Raw genomic sequence first — 17,858 nt, forward strand, 5'->3', positions numbered from 1 at the left:
TAAACCGATGAACGAATGGTCGGATTTAGAGAAGAAGTATTTTTCTTTAAACGCAAAGGCTATGAATGTCTTATTTTGCGCTTTGGACAAAAATGAGTTCAATCGGATTTCTACGTGCGAAACGACTTTTGACATTTGGCGAACACTTGAAATCACGCACGAGGGAACTAGTAGAGTCAAAGACTCGAAAGTTAACATTTTATTGCATGATTTTGAGCTTTTTCGAATGCAACCAAGCGAGACTATAGGCGACATGTACACCCGTTTCACGGATGTCGTCAATAGTTTTAAGAGCTCTTGGAAAATGTTTTTCGGATTTTGAACTCGTAAACAAGATTTTGCATTCTCTTTCTAAGAAGTGGGATTCAAAAGTAACTGCAATACAAGAAGCTAAAAACCTAAACAACTTACCACTTAAAGAACTAATTGGATTATTGATGACATATGAAATGGTGCACAATACACATGATGAACGTGATGAACAAAATCACCTTCCAAAGAACAGGAAGGATTTGGAACTCCGGACAAATGAATACCACTTGAGCGATGACTCAAGTGATGAGGACAATGATGAACGAACGAACACTAAATCTTAATAAGTTTATTAAACAAAAATCTAAAATAAACAATAAACTTGAACGAAGGAAGAGGCCAAAGAAGAAGAACGTAAAGTGGGATGAATCAAGCTCCTCCGAAGATAAGGAGAAAATCAAGAAAGACGAGGTGGCAAACTACGCCTTAACCGCTTTCAATGATGAGGTAATCGAAATCCCCCTAATTTTTTTTTAAATTACTTGATGCTCTCATGATGTATTTTCTTTTTTAGTTTAGAATTAATTTTCTTAAAAATTACATGTTTAAAAAAAAAATTATGATCATGCCAAGTAATTTCGAAAATGATAATATTGCATATTTTATGACAAACAAATAAAATGATTTTGATTGAAAATATGAAATCATGGTTAAGAAAAAATAATGTGTATTACGTTGATTTTGTTAGGACTCTAGCTTGGAGAGTCCTAATTGAGAGGGACATTCATGTAAAAATGATAGGACTCTAGCTAGAAGAGTCCTAATTGAGAGGGACATTCTGTTAGGACTCTAGCTAGGAGAGTCCTAATTGTGAGGGGCATTCATGTAGGAGGTTTTTTCTTAGAGAAGAATTAGGAGTTGTAAGGGAATAGGAGTCTTGAGTAGGAGTCCTATTAGGAGTTGGTTAGAAGTAAGAGTCTTAAGTAGGAGTCCTATTAGGAGTTAGGGTTTAGAAGCCCTATAAATAGCCATGTATTCCTTCTCTTTTCATAAGCAATAGATGAATCTTTTCTGCAGCCTTTGAGCAGCAACTTGGAGGGAGGAACCCCTATAGAGTTCCAAGGAGGCCGATCCCCTAAAGAGATCAACCCCAAGTTTAGAATCTGCAAGGGTTCTATCAGATTTCCATTTTGATTAAAAAAAATCATGTTTGATTTGAAGAAATGCATAATGATGTAATATTAAATATTTTGATTAACAATTTTATGCATGAGATTTTAAGCTATACATGATGATAAGCATGTGTTATTTTCATGAGTGTATTTGAAAAACTATGGCAAAAATGTGCTCGAATGCATGAACTTGTTAAGATTATTTTTTGAACTTTCTTGATTCAATGTTCAAATCACTTAATTGCTATGATGATTTTACACTATTACATGCCTTAATAACATGTTGGAAATTATGTGTTTTGGATATAAAAATTTTTATGATCATGAGCATGTTTTATCTTCATGATTGAACTTGAAAATCTATAGCAAAACCTTGTCTGCATGAAAGTGTTAAATTTCATTTTCAGATTTTCTTGATCATAATAGTTCATTTTTTAGAATCTATTGATCTTGATGGTTTTATGATGAAATTCATTTTTCGATCCTAAACGTTGATGCATGTTTAACATAAAAGAAAAAGCATACTAACATGAAATCAATCACTTAAAATGAAATACTTAAAAAGAAGAAAATATATTATCAATGAAATCATGAATCTACTTATCTTACGAATTTTGTGAACCATAAAAATGATTTTTGGTGATTTGAATTTGAATGAGTTTTATCCAAAATCATGATCTTGGTTCCGTGATATTTACAAATTAAGATTTATTATGAATCAAGATTTTTTCATTAATCGTTCTCCTAAGATTTTCTTTTGATTAATTATGGAGTAGGTTTTTCAAAAAGAAATCATGTCTTTTGGTATTCACATGTTCTAATCTTTCATGATATGATTTTTATGCAATTCCTTGTATTCATGAAATGTTTATCTCATCACCTAATAATTCTTCTTGATATTCCTTATGTGATGATAAGAATACATGAAATATTCATTAATTTGTTTTGATGTATACAAATAAGAAGTTTCGATCATGTATGATAGAATGTAATTTGACAAATTTGGTACCATCATGTTGCAAAATAAATGATGATTAGGAATCATGCATTAATGATGATTGTATATTTTATGATTTGGTATGATGCATGCAATGATGAAATATTCATGAATTTGAAATGATGCATGCAATACTTATGACAATGATGTACATAATGTATTGCATATGATATGTATCATGAATGCTTTAAATGATGAATGTTTGGTATCATGATCAACATGTTGATAAATGCTTAAAAATTTTAATGTTTGAGTATCATGTATGATATACCCATTAATGATGATTGATTTATTTTTCGGTATCATGCATGAAAAAAAATGTTTTTAAAATTGTGTATGTTTTAATTTGAATATATAATGATGCACAAATAAAATTGATATTTACCTTTGTCATAATCTGAAAATTAAAAAAAGGGTCTTCCCTTCTTTTTGACAATGACAAAGGGGGAGCAAGAATTTCTAGCGTGGACATCATGAAAAGAGGCAAACTAGCTAGCTTACATAATTCAAGATGAAAGCAAAAATTACACTCCTCTAAAGAGAATATGCAAATGTAACACTTGCCAAATTGTTTGCTTGCCTCATGTAAAACATTATCTCTTGCTAGTTTGGCATTTTGCTAGCTTGCACTTTGCAAAGAAAGCACAAATGACACTTCTCAAAAGAGAAAAAGAGCTTGTTATCTTGAACATCACAAGCTTGCTAAACAAAAATTACAAAAGTGCTATCTTGCCTATCTCAAGAAGCAAAACTTGCAACTTGCACATTGCAATAAGAAGCAAGAATCATAAGCTTACACAAGAAAGCTATCTTGCATTTGCTTTCGAAATTTTTGCTAGCTTGTATGTAGTAAAACTTGCATATCGTAAAAATTACTAGCTTATAGTATAAAGAGAAGCAAATAGTTGCTATCTCAAGAAAATTAAACATGCTAAACTTACACCTTGCAATGGAAGCAAAATTGCGAGCTCAAACATTGCAAAGGAAGCAAAAATTTGCTAGCTTGCAATTTGCATATTTCAAGAAGCAAGAGTTGCCTTCTTGAACATCTCTAAATTGCTAGCTTGCAAGTTCTAAAATGTTGTAACATTGCTAGCTTGCATGTTCTAAAAGTGCTATCTTGTATGCTGTAAAACTTGCATATCTAAAACTTGATAGCTTGAATATTCTAAGCATGATGTAACATTTGCTAAATTTTTTGGCTTCAAAACTGCATGATGATAAAACTTGATATTATGTTCTTCATACAATAAACTAATATTCCAAACACAAGAATAGTTGGACTTCTCCTTTTTGTTGATGACAAAGGAGGAGAAGTACGATGTTAAGCATAAGTTTATGCATAAGTTCATGATGACGTGTTGCAAGTATTCATGATGAATATTGCAATGACTTGAATTCAGTTTGAATTCAAGATTCTATCAATATGGCATATTGATAGGGGGAGTTTGTTTAAACTCCGGGAGTTAAGTTTAACTCCGTCATCAAGTGGTTGTCATCATCAAAAAGGGGGAGATTGTTGAATCTCGTATTTTGATGATGAAACTACTTGATATATGTTTATGATTTAATGTGCGTTTTGAGTGACGCAGGATGCTTCGATCAGGATGAGACAATTAAAGCAGGAAAATCACGTTGTGCCGGAGGAACATGTCAGAAGATTGGACGTCGGGCCGGTGGATCGGTCGACATATCGACAGAAGGCTTCGGGCCGTGGACTCGGGCATCGGACCAAGAAGAGCGGGTATTGTGCCAAGGATATCGGAGTTGCGGAGTCAACTGGCCGATTGGGCAATAGGCTGTAGGAGAGGACGATGCGCCGAAGAATCGAACGAAGCGTCGAGGGACCAATGACATGCCAGACAACTTGGTTAATTGCTTAGGATTAATTGTCTCAATCGAAGTCTTGTTTTAAGTGTGCAGGATTAACTATGATGAAAGTAAGATATGTAGCAGGAGTTGCGCCGGAGTCAAGACAATGATCACGTTGGGAGTTCGAGAGTTCAACGGAAGTTCGGACAATCGTCGGAGGTTCTGGGGGAACAAATCCGAGAAGTCCATGAGCTTGCCAAAGAAGCTCGTCGGAACTCGCCAAGTGGATCGTCGTAAGTCCAGGAGTTTGCCGGAAGTCCGCAGGAGCATCACCGAGGGTTCATCGGATGATCGACGGAAGTTCGCCGGAAGCTCGCCGGAAGAAGCGATTGATGCACCGGAGCAAGTTGCAGTAAATGTCTTAGGAAATATCGTAGTTAGCACAATGATTAAGTTGGAAATGGGAGGTGATCCCATTAACTAAATCTTGGGGTAATTGGGCCCTTGAAAAACCCAAATTGGGCCGAATGGATCAACCCATTCGGACCTTGATTTCTGCCAAGCGGTTGAACCGCCCCAGCCAGGCGGTGGCACCGCCTGGGCTCAGTCTCCGAGCGAAACTGGGCGGTGCAACCGCCCCTGACAGGAGGTGGCATCGCCTGGGCTCGGTCTCCGAGCTCTGGATGAGCAGTGCAACCGCCTAAGTAAGGCGGTGGCACTACCTGAGCTCGGTCTTCGAGCTCTGGTAGGAGGTGCAACCGCCCTTGAGAGGAGGTGGCATCGCCCAGAGGCTCAGTCTTCGAGCTCTGCCAGGTGGTGCAACCGCCAGATCCCGGAATTCCGGGAATTAACAGTTTTGAGCTCTAAATTCAAACTGGGTTGGGGCCTATAAATACCCCACCCTTTCAGCACTGAAAGGGCACCCAAAAACCACCGAAATTCTGATTTTACTTTGTGATTTTTAGAGCTCAAAAGTGTTGTATGAGTTGAAAGTTCTTCTTCCTCTTTTCTTCCAAGTCCTAATCTGTTAAGAGAGGAAAGGAAATTCTGTAAGGGTTGTCTCCTAAGCCCGTCAAAAGGAGTGAAACTGTAAAAGGGTGGTTGGCCTTCGCCTATTGAAGGAAGGCCTCTAGTTGATGTCGGTGACCTCGTCGGTGGAGGAAGCCAAAAGTGGAGTAGGTCAAGATTGACCGAACCACTCTAAATCTTGGTTTGCATTTACTTTGAGCATCTTATCTTTACTGCAAACCTCCTCAAAAGCTTACTGCTTTTTGCGCGTATACGATTGGGTTTCAAGTTTTGCACTTTCCGAATCGACGTTTAGACGTGAATCAGTTTTATCGTACGGTCATCATATTTCCGTTTGCGTTTACGTTTTGATTTCTATCATAACAGCAAACTGCCTTTATATCCTTGTTTTAACTGCATCTCGCTTAATCAAGTGATTTACGAATCAGCATTTAGACGTAAATCGGTTTTTCCGTACGAATATCATATTTCAGTTTGCGCCTACTATCTGATTTGAACCATTACTGCAAATTGCATTTATATCTTTACTGCATCTCGCTTAATCAAAAATTAAAGTGATTTATGAATTGGCTTTCTTACTAAAATAACTTTTATCGAACGAATGCAGTTTATTTTAATCATAGAAGGTTTTTCGCTTCACTAATTCACCCCCCCCCTCTTAGTGCTCTTGATCCTAACAATAAATACTACTATTTAGAAAGATAAATAATGAGAAAGAGCAGATGATACAAAACAGTAATCAAAAGACTTCTTAGAGAATACCTTAGTCGAGATCTTCAAGAGGATGAAGGATTGATTCTTGATCTTATAGGGAATAGGCAGTTTTGGGCAGCTAAAGGGGAGGAATGGAGTTGGAGGAGAGTTTAGAGCTGTAAGGAGGAGAAGAGAATGAGTTGGGGTCGATTCTACCGTCTACCCTAGCTCGGGTTTAAAAGGGGCAGGTTACGGGTGGTGGCACCGCTGCCTGGGCGGTGCAACCGCCTACCACCCGTGACAGCCAACGGTTCTACCGCCAGCTGGGCAGTGCCACCACCTATAGGTAGTGAGCACTGCTTTTAGGGGTGTGTGGGCTGATGTGGGTGTTTTCAATTTGAAGGGAGTGTTTGTTTGTGAAGTACACAACACTAATTATATAATCATATAAAAATTCACATCACAAGATGAGAAAATTTGTGCGTTCATGATCAATCTTATGAAATACATACTCTACTCAAATGTCATATAGAGCTTATTTGTCTTCAATATGTTCATGACTTACATCATACAAAATTTGTATACAAACTTAGCTTGCCAGCCGTAAGCTCATGATCTTATGAGATATACTTGGATCTGAAAAAATTGAGGAAGGAATGTATCTAATGAATTCAGAAAATCCGAAGGATGTGTGAAGGGGAATTCATGCATAAGAGTTTATAGATTTCAAAATTTGAGGGATTAACTTAAGAGTTTATCACGCAAGATTGCATCATTAACGTATGGCATATTAGTATCATTTTGTAATTGATTCTATTTATCCTCTTTTTACCATTTTAGCTAGAGAGTGTTATGAGTCATTTTGGATCTCTGGTCAAAAATCTTGAGCACCCAAAAAGCAAGATATCATCTCTTGCTCCTAGCTTGTGATGGTATACGTTTCTAAAAAGGATGATTTTTAGGTACCCATTTAATCTTGGGTGCCTCAAAAATCGATCTAAATTGTTTGTCATGTTAAATGGAGTTCTTTATGGTTCCTTTTGGAACCCAAATCAATTTGTTAGGACTAATCTTCTTGAATAGACAATTATAAGTTCTATGTCCATGTTTGCAACAAAAGTTGCACTTGTTTTGGTCTGAAACATGCAAGATAGGGCCTTTAATGAAGGTGGTTGGATTTTAGTGAGGACTTCTCACAAATCCAATTCTACTTCTTTTAATAACGTGACCCTTATTTGTAAGGATCATATTCAAAGACTTGCTACCAACCTTAAATTTCTTCAATGTGTCCTTGAGTAGCAAGTTCTCCTTTTGGAGAATTTCTAAATTATGACATTTCATACATGGAGCTAAACTATCATTATGTTTAATTTTTAATTTATCAAAATTACTAACAAGAATATCATGCTCCTTTTTTTAACAATTTATATTTTTCACAAATTATTTTGCATTCAACAAATAAATCATGGAAAGCATTTAACAATTTATTAAAAGATAAATCTACACTAATTAAATTTGATACCTCCTCTCCGATGGCTATAAGTGCGTAATGAGCAACTTGCTCGGTGTTGGACTCCTCTTCTTTGGATGCACTTGAGTCATCTCATATTGCTTTGAGCACCTTTTTCTTTGATGTTCTCTTCTTGGCTTAGGGACAATCACTTTTATAGTATCCCGGCTTCTTGCATTCATAGCAAATAACTTAGTCCTTTTTGGGTTCAAATTTATTTTTAGTATCATTTTTAAATTTATTTTTTTTAATAATTTTTTAAAATTTTCTTGTTGGAAGTGTCAAGTCATCATCAAAGTCCTCATCACTTGAGTTTTCTCTCAAGTGGTCTTCGAAAGTTCTAAGTGTCATATCCTTCTTGTTCTTTGGAAGGATGTCTTCATGCTCTTCATGAGCTTTGCAAGTCATTTCGTAGGTCATTAATGACCCAATTAATTCTTTAAGAGAAAAGTTGTTTAAATCTTTAGCCTCTTAAATAGTAGTGACTTTAGGGTCCCAACTCTTTGGAAGGGATCTTAGAATTTTATTAATGAGCTCAAAATCCAAAAAACTTTTACCGAGTCCTTTTAGACCATTGACGATATCCGTGAAATGGGTATACATCTCACATATGGTTTCGCTTGGTTTCATTCGAAAAAGTTTATAAGAATATACTAAAAGATTGATTTTTGACTCTTTCACTCTACTTGTGCCTTCGTGAGTCACTTCGAGTGTATGCCAAATATCAAATGCAATTTCACAAATCGAAACACAATTGAACTCATTTTTATCAAGTGCACAAAATAAGGCATTCATAGCCTTTACATTAAGAGCGAAGGTCTTCTTTTCCAATTCATTCCAATTAATCATTGGAAGAGAAGACTTTGAAAATCCATTTTCAACAATATTCTAAAGTTCAAAATCCATGGAAATAAGGAAGATCCTCGTTCGGGTCTTCCATTAGGTGTAGTCCATCCCATTGAACATGGGCGGGCGTGTAATAGAGTGACCCTCTTGGTTTCTGGCATATGTCATCTCTCTTGGGTTTTAATCCAACTGAGAGTAAACCCACTCTGATACCAATTGTTAGGATCAAGAGCACTAAGAGGGGGGAGGTGAATTAGTGCAGCGGAAAACTTTCGTAGGTTCAAAAAGACTTCGTATGAAAACCATTTCGGAAATATCTTTAACTTGAGAGCAAATGGAAGTACAATTGATGTAAAGCAACGGAGGCAAATTGCAGTTAAGATAAATGGCAGAATGTAAATACAAACCGAGATTTAGAATGGTTCGGTCAATCTTGACCTACATCCACTTTTGGCTTCCTCTAACGAGGTCACCGACGTCTACTAGAGGCCTTCCTTTAATAGGCGAAGGCCAACCACCCTTTTGTTAGGATCGAGAGCACTAAGAGGGGGGGGGGGGGGGGGGGGGTGAATTAGTGCAGCGGAAAACTTTCTGCGATTAAAATTGAAAGCTACGTTCGAACGATAAAAACAACTTCTGTATGAAAGTTGATACTAAGCAAGGTTAAAGTCAAACTATGCAGGCAGTTTGCAGCTATGATGAAAACCAGAATATCGGCGCAAACTGAAATCCGACATTCGTACGAAGAAACTGATTTACGTCTAAATACTGATTCGTAAATCACTTGATTAGATAAGATGCAGTTTAAGCAGGAGTATAAAGGCAGTGTGCAGTTATGGTAATGCTCAAAACGTAAACGTAATCTGCAATATGATGATCATACGAAAAAGCAGATTTATGTCTAAACGCAGATTTACGTCTAAACGCAGATTTACGTCTGAACCTTGAAACTCGTTCGTAAAATCGCAGAGGGCAGTAAGCTATTGAGAAGTTTGCAGTGAAGGTAAAATGCTCAAAGGAAATGCAAACCGAGATTTAGAGTGGTTCGGTCAATCTTGACCTACTCCACTTTTGGCTTCCTCCACCGACGAGGTCACCGACGTCAACTAGAGGCCTTCCTTCAATAGGCGAAGGCCAACCACCCTCTTACAGATTCACTCCTTTTGACGGGCTTAGGAGACAACCCTTACAGAAGTTTTCTCTCCTCTCTTTACAACTCAAACTTTGAAGAACAGAAAGAGGAGAACTAGCAGTTTTGAGCTCTAAGAACCACAGAAAGACAGCAAGATTTCGAGTGTGTGTTCTGTGCTTTCAGTGCTGAATGGGTGGGGTATTTATAGGCCTCAACCCAGTTTAAATTTGGAGCTCAAATCTGTCAATTCCCGGAATTCCGGGATCAGGCGGTTGCACCTCCTAACTGGGGCGGTTGCACCGCCTGGTAGAGCTCGAACACTGAGCCTCTAGGCAGTGCCACCTCTGTCAAGGGCGGTTGCACCTCTCTGCCAGAGCTCGAAGACCGAGCTCAGGCGGTTGCACCGCCTGACTGGGGAGGTTGCACCACCTGGCAGAGCTCGAAACTTGAGCTCTAGCGGTGCTACCTCTTGACAGAAGAGGTTGCACCGCCCAGTCTCGCTCGGAGACTGAGCCCGGAGCGGTGCCACCTCTTGGCTGGGGTGGTTGCACCGCCCAGTCTCGCTGGGAGACATAGCCTGGGTGGTGCTACCTCCTGGCTTGGGCGGTTGCACCTCCCACGGCAATCAGGGTCCGAATGGGTTAATCCATTCGGCCCAATTTGATTCTTTCAGGGGCCCAATTGCCCCAAGATTAAGCTAATGGGATCACCTCCCATTTCTAACTTAATCAATGTGCTAACTATGATTATTTCCTAAGACATATTCTGCAGCTTGCTCCGGTGCGTCAATCGCTTCTTCCGGCGAGTTTCCGGCGAACTTCCGTCGATCATCCGACGAACCCTCGGTGATCCTCCTGCGTACTTCCGGCAAACTCCTGGACTTGCGACGATCCACTTGGCAAGTTCTGACGAGCTCCTTTGGCAAGCTTCTGGACTTCTCGGATTTGTTCCCGCAGAACCTCCGACGACTGTCCGAACTTCCATCGAGCTCTTGAACTCCCAACGTGATCATTGTCATGACTCCGGTGCAACTCCTGCTGCATGTCTTACTTTCATCGTAGTTAATCCTGCACATGTAAACAAACTTCGATCGAGACTATTAATCCTAAGCGATTAACCAAGTTGTCCGGCATGTCATTGGTCCCTCGACGCTTCGTCCGATTCTTCGGCGCATCGTCCTTTCCTGCGGCCTATTGCCCAATCGGCCAGTTGGCTCCACAACTCCGATATCCTTGGCACAATACCCGCTCTTCTTGGCCCGATGCCCGTGTCTACGGCCCAAAGCCTTCTGTCGATACGTCGACCGATCCACCGGCCTGACGTCCAATCTTCTGACATGTTCCTCCGGCACAACATGATTTTCCTGCTTTAATTGTCTCATCCTGATCGAGGCATCCTGCGTCACTCAAAACGCAGATTAAATCATAAACATATATCAAGTAGTTTCATCATCAAAATACGAGATTCAACAATCTCCCCCTTTTTGATGATGACAACCACTTGATGACATAGTTAAACTTAACTCCCGGAGTTTAAACAAACTCCCCCTATCAATATGCCATATTGATAAAACCTTGAATTCAAACTGAATTCAAGTCATTGCAATATTCATCATGAATACTTGCAACACGTCATCATGAACTTATGCATAAACTTATGCATAACATCATACTTCTCCCCCTTTGTCATCAACAAAAAGGAGAAGTACCACAATCAAGCGTTTGTGATATTGGTTCAACTCATTGCATGAAAAACATAATATCTATTGTTATCATCATGCAAGTTTGCTATCATCAAATGGTAAGATATCAACATGTAAAATTACGATTCAAGTTCTTGATATCTTAACATGATATGACATTCATAGCACCTATTCATATGAATGCTGCTTTTAATATCTCATCATAATATGGCATTCATAACATCTATTCATATTCTTCAAATATGGCACTCATAGTATCAATTATATATTTCTCCCCCTTTGTCATCAACAACAAGGAGAACGATATAAGCAAGTTTTAAATATAATTACGATGCCATAAGTTGGTTCATGTCATTTTCCAACAGTGAGTGATAGGATACCAATTATGCAAACATCTCGAGGAAAACATGACATGGAGATAGCTTTTATTACTTCTTCCTTTTTATTTGTTATCTTTTTACATGAAGGAGGAAAGCTATATGTGAAGTTCAAATCGATAAGATATTAAAGCACACTTCATTTTTGCAAGGATTAAGATATGTAAGTGAGTCAAATCCTTGTGTGTAAAAATATCTTCCTTTTATAAGAGGGAATCATCAAATATGTTTCTCGAAAAATATTTTTCACATGATAAGTGCATTTGATGATTCCATATGTCAAAAATCAATGATGTGAATTAAACTTGATATGATATATGCTTGTTAAGTTCGGAAGAAGATAATGTATCAAGAAAATCCAATTGTTAGGATCAAGAAAATCCGAAAATAAAATTTGACATTTTTATACATTCGGACAGGGTTTTACTAGAGATATTCAATTACAATCATGAAGGTAAAACATGCTTATCATCATGGAAATTTTTGTATTCAAGCACATAATTTCCAACATGTAATCATGGCAAGTAATTGTGTAAAATCATTATGGCAGTCAAGTGATTTGATCATTCAATCAAAAAAGTCCGAAAAATAATTTTAACCTGTTTAATCATTCGGACATATTTTTGCCATAGTTTTTCAAATATAATCATGAAGATAAGGCATGCTCATCATCATGGTAGTATGATAGCAAGTTTACCATATACAAGCTAGCAAAAAATTTCTACATTTTAAGGCCCGCAAGCTTAGCAATTTTGAGATGTTCAAGAAAGCAACTCTTGCTTCTTGAAATATAAGTTTTGCTAGATGTGCAAGTTAACTTTTTGCTTCTTGAGATAGGCAAGATAGCATTCCTTGGTGATGTTCAATATAGCTAAGTTCTACATCATGCAAGCTAGTGAATTTTATAACATTTTAGAACATGCATAATCACCAAAGCATCATAAATTTTAATGATGTGCAAAATTACAAATTTTGCATGATTGCATTTGTGTGTCTTGAGATTTGCAAGATAGCACTTCTTGGTGATGTTCAAGATAGCAATTTCTTCTCTTTTGAGAAGTGCAATTTTTGCTTTCTTCTTGAATTGTGCAAGCTAGCTATCTCCCCTTTTGTCATTGTCAAAAAGAAGGGAAAAACCCTTTACATCAATTTTTAAATCATGACAAAGGTTAGTATCAATCTCATTTGTGCATCATTATATTTTCAAATTAAAACATGCACATTTTCAAAACATATAAACGCATTATTATATGCATGATTCCAAATCATCATTCATATTATTTCAATCATTGTTTCACTCATCACTATAGTTTATCATGCATAATATGTAAAACCATTTAACATGATATAAACATTTATTTATTTAATTTTTTAAGCATTCATGATACATCATACATTATCATAATAAAAAGCATATGCATCATTCCAAATCATAAATATTTCAAATCATCATGGTATTAATTTGTCACATTGCATCCTGCCATGCATGATCGAAACTTCTCATTTGCATACATCAAAATAAATTCATGAATATCTCATGCATTCATATCATCACTTGAGGAATATTGAAAAGAAATAATTGGGTGATGAGATAAATATTTCATGAATACAAAGAATTGCATAAAAATCATATCATGAATACAAGGAATACAAGTCACAATCATTCAAGAGAAAAATATGTTGAATCTCGGATTTTGATGATGAAGTCAATTGTCATTTGTTGTCTAATGTATGTGTTGAGATAAGTGTGCAGGATTGACTACGATGAAAGTAAGACATGCAGCAGGAGTTACGCTGGAGTCATGACAATGATCACGTTGGGAGTTCGAGAGCTCGACGGAAGTTCGGACAATCGTCGGAGGTTCTACGGGAACAAATCCGAGAAGTCCAGAAGCTTGCCAAAGGAGCTCATCGGAACTTGCCAAGTGGATCGTCGCAAGTCCAGGAGTTTGCCGGAAGTCCGCAGGAGTATCACCGAGGGTTCGTCGGATGATCGACGGAAGTTCGCCGGAAACTCGCCGGAAGAAGCGATTGACGCACCGGAGCAAGCTGCAAAATTTGTCTTAGGAAATAATCGTAGTTAGCACATTGATTAAGTTATAAATGGGAGGTGATCCCATTAGCTTAATCTTGGGGCAATTGGGCCCCTGAAGAACTCAAATTGGGCCGAATGGATCAACCCATTCGGACCCAGGTTGTTGTGGGAGGTGCAACCGCCTAGGCAGGGAGGTAGCACCGCCCAGGCTATGTCTCCCAGCGAGAATGGGAGGTGCAACCGCTCCAGCCAAGAGGTGGCACCGCCCCGGGCTCAGTCTCCGAGCGAGACTGGGCGGTGCAACCTCTTCTGTCAAGAGGTAGCACCGCCAGAGCTCAAGTTTCGAGCTCTGCCAAGCGGTGCAACCTCTCCAGTCAGGCGGTGCAACCGCCTGAGCTCGGTCTTCGAGCTCTGGCAGAGAGGTGCAACCGCCCCTGATAGAGGTGGCACCGCCCAGAGGCTCAGTCTTTGAGCTCTGCCAAGCGGTGCAACCTCCCCAGTCAGGAGGTGCAACCGCCCCAGTCAGGAGGTGCAACCGCCTGATCCCGGAATTCAGGGAATTGACAGATTTGAGCTCCAAATTTGAACTGGGTTGGGGCCTATAAATACCCCACCCATTCAGCACTGAAAGCACAGAACACACACTCGAAATCTTGCTGTCTTTCTGTGTTTCTTAGAGCTCAAAACTGCTAGTTCTCCTCTTTCTATTCTTCAAGTTTTTGTTGTAAAGAGAGGAGAGAAAACTTTTGTAAAGGTTGTCTCCTAAGCCCGTCAAAAGGAGTGAATCTGTAAGAGGGTGGTTGGCCTTCGCCTATTGAAGGAAGGCCTCTAGTTGACGTCGGTGACCTCATCGGTGGAGGAAGCCAAAAGTGGAGTAGGTCAAGATTGACCGAACCACTCTAAATCTCGGTTTGCATTTCCTTTGAGTATTTTACCTTCACTGCAAACTTCTCAATAGCTTACTGCCCTCTGCGATTTTACGAACGAGTTTCAAGGTTTAGACGTAAATCTGCATTTAGACGTAAAACTACGTTTAGACGTAAATCGGCTTTCCTCGTACAATCATCATATTTCAGTTTACGTTTACATTTTGATTTCAATCATAATTGTTTACTGCCTTCTGCGATCTTACGAATAAGTTTCTAAGTTCAAAATTTTTCGAATCTGCGTTTAGATGTAAATCGGCTTTTCTCGTACGATCATCATATTTCAGTTTACGGTTACGTTTTGATTTCAATCATAACTGCTTACTGCCTTCTGCGATCTTACGAACAAGTTTCTAAGTTCGGAACTTTCTAAATCTGCACTTAGACGTAAATCGTTTTTTATCGAACGAACGCAGCTTTCATTTTAATCGCTGAAAAATTTCTGCTGCACTAATTCACCCCCCCCTCTTAGTGCTCTCGATCCTAACAATTGGTATCAGAGCCCGGTTAACTCTCAAACAGATTAAAACCCAAGAGAGATGGCTTACGCCGGAAACCAAGAGGGCCATTCTATTACACGTCCACCCATGTTTAATGGGACAGACTACACCTATTGGAAAACCCGAATGAGGATTTTTCTTATTTCTATGGACGTTGAACTTTGGAATCTTGTTGAGAATGGTTTTTCAAAGTCTTCTCTTCCAATGATCGATTGGAATGATTTGGAGAAGAAGGCTTTTGCTCTTAATGCAAAGGCTATGAATGCCTTATTTTGCGCACTTGATAAAAATGAGTTTAATCATGTTTCGATTTGTGAAACTGCATTTGATATTTGGCACACACTCGAAGTGACTCATGAAGGCACAAGTAGAGTGAAAGAGTCAAAAATCAATCTTTTGTTACACTCTTTCGAACTTTTTCGGATGAAACCGAGTGAGACTATTGGCGACATGTTTACCCGTTTCACGGATGTCGTCAATGGTCTAAAAGGACTCGGAAAAAGTTTTTCGGATTTTGAGCTCGTAAATAAGATTCTAAGATCCCTTCCTAAGAGTTGGGATCCTAAAGTCACTGCTATTCAAGAGGCAAAAGATCTAAACAACTTTCCTCTTGAAGAACTGATTGGGTCATTAATGACCTATGAGATGACTTGCAAAGCTCATGAAGAGCAAGAAGACATTCTTCCAAAGAACAGGAAGTATATGGCACTTAGAACTTTGGAAGACCACTTGAAAAAAAACTCAAGTGATGAGGACTGTGACGATGACTTGGCACTTCTAACAAGAAAATTTAAAAAATTCATTAAAAGAAACAAGTTTAAGAATGACACTAAAAATAAACTTGAACCCAAGAAGAACCAAGTTATTTGCTATGAGTGCAAAAAGCCGGGACACTACAAGAGTGATTGTCCCCAAGCCAAAAAGAGAACAACAAAGAAGAAGGCGCTCAAAGCAACATGGGATGATTCGAGCGCATCCGAAGAAGAGGAGTCCAACACCGAGCAAGTTGCTCATTACGCCTTAATGGCCATCGGAGATGAGGTAACGAATTTATTAGATGAATTATTAAATGTCTTCCATGACTTATTTGATGAATGCAAGATTATCAATAGAAAATGCAAATTGCTAAAAAAGGAGCATGATAATCTTACTTGTGATTTTGATAAGTTAAAAACTAAATATCATGATAGTTCAAATTCATGTATCAAATGCCATGATCTAGAAACTCTCCAAAAAGAAAACCTGCTACTTAAGGACACCTTGAAGAAATTCGAGGTTGGTAGCAAGTCATTGAACATGATCCTTGCAAACAAGGGTCACATTCCAAAAAGGAGTGGAATTGGATTTGTGAGAAGTCCTCACCGAAATCCAACCACCTTTATAAAAGGCCCCATCTTACATGTTCAACACCAAGCCAAATGCAACTTTTGTTGCAAATTTGGACACAAGACGCATTATTGTCCATTCAAGAAAATTAGTCCAAACAAATTGATTTTGGTTCCTAAAGGAACCATGATAAACTCTATGCAACATGATAAACAATGTAGATCTATCTTTGAGGCACCCAAAAGCAAATGGGTACCTAAAAATCATCCTTTCTTGTAGAAACCCACACCATCGCAAGCTAGGAGCAAGAGATGGTACCTTGATAGTGGATGCTCAAGGCATATGACCGGAGATTCATCTCAATTCTCTAAGCTCACTAGCATAGACGAAGGCTATGTCACCTTCGGAGACAACAACAAGGGTAAAATCATTGGCAAAGGAACCATAGGTAACAAATCCAACTTCTTTATTGAAGATGTTTTGTTAGTTGATGGTTTAAAACATAACCTCTTGAGCATTAGTCAATTATGTGATAAAGGATACAGTGTCAAATTCGAATCTAATGCTTGCATCATTGAAAAACCACATAAGAACATGTCTATGATTGCATTAAAACAAAATAACATATACACTATTGACATCAATGATTTGTGTAATGAAATGTGTTTTGCGGTTATGAATGAGGATGCTTGGCTATGGCATAGAAGATTAGGTCATGCTAGCATAAAACTAATCACTCAAATATCATCTAGAGAACTTGTAAGAGGAATTCCTCATATCAAGTTCATCAAAGATAATGTATGTGATGCTTGCCAATTAGGTAAACAAGTTAAGGGTAGTTTCAAAGCTAAGAATCAAATAAGCACCTCTAGGCCCTTACAATTGATCCATATGGACTTATTCGGACCAATCTCTACATCGAGTCTAGGAGGTAGCAAATACGCCTTTGTCATTGTTGATGACTATAGCAGATATACATGGACCTACTTCTTAAAACAGAAAAATGAATGCTTTAGATATTTTACCAAGTTTTGTAAACTTGTTCAAAATGAGAAGGGTTCTATGATTTCGTCAATTAGAAGTGATCATGGTGGAGAATTTCAAAACCATGATTTCCAAGAATTCTGTGAACTCAATGGATACAACCATAATTTCTCTACTCTAAGAAATCCTCAACAAAATGGGGTAGTAGAAAGAAAAAATCGAAATATATAAGAAATGGCAAGAACCATGTTGAATGAACATAGCCTACCTAAATATCTTTGGGCCGAAGCCGTAAACACTGCATGCTATATTTTGAATAGAGTTCTAGTAAGACCCTTACTCACCAAAACTCCTTATGAGTTATGGAATAACAAAAAACCCAATGTCTCATATTTTAAAATCTTTGGGTGTAAGTGTTTTATCTTGAATGAAAAGGATAACTTAGGAAAATTCGATGCTAAGTCTAATGAAGGAATCTTTCTTGGTTATTCTTCGGTTTCTAAAGCTTTTCGTATTTTCAATAAAAGAACTTTAATTATTGAAGAATCCATCCATGTTGTTTTCA

This window comes from Musa acuminata, chromosome BXJ1-3, assembly GCF_036884655.1.
Source record: "Musa acuminata AAA Group cultivar baxijiao chromosome BXJ1-3, Cavendish_Baxijiao_AAA, whole genome shotgun sequence".
NCBI classification, from domain to species: Eukaryota; Viridiplantae; Streptophyta; class Magnoliopsida; order Zingiberales; family Musaceae; genus Musa; species Musa acuminata.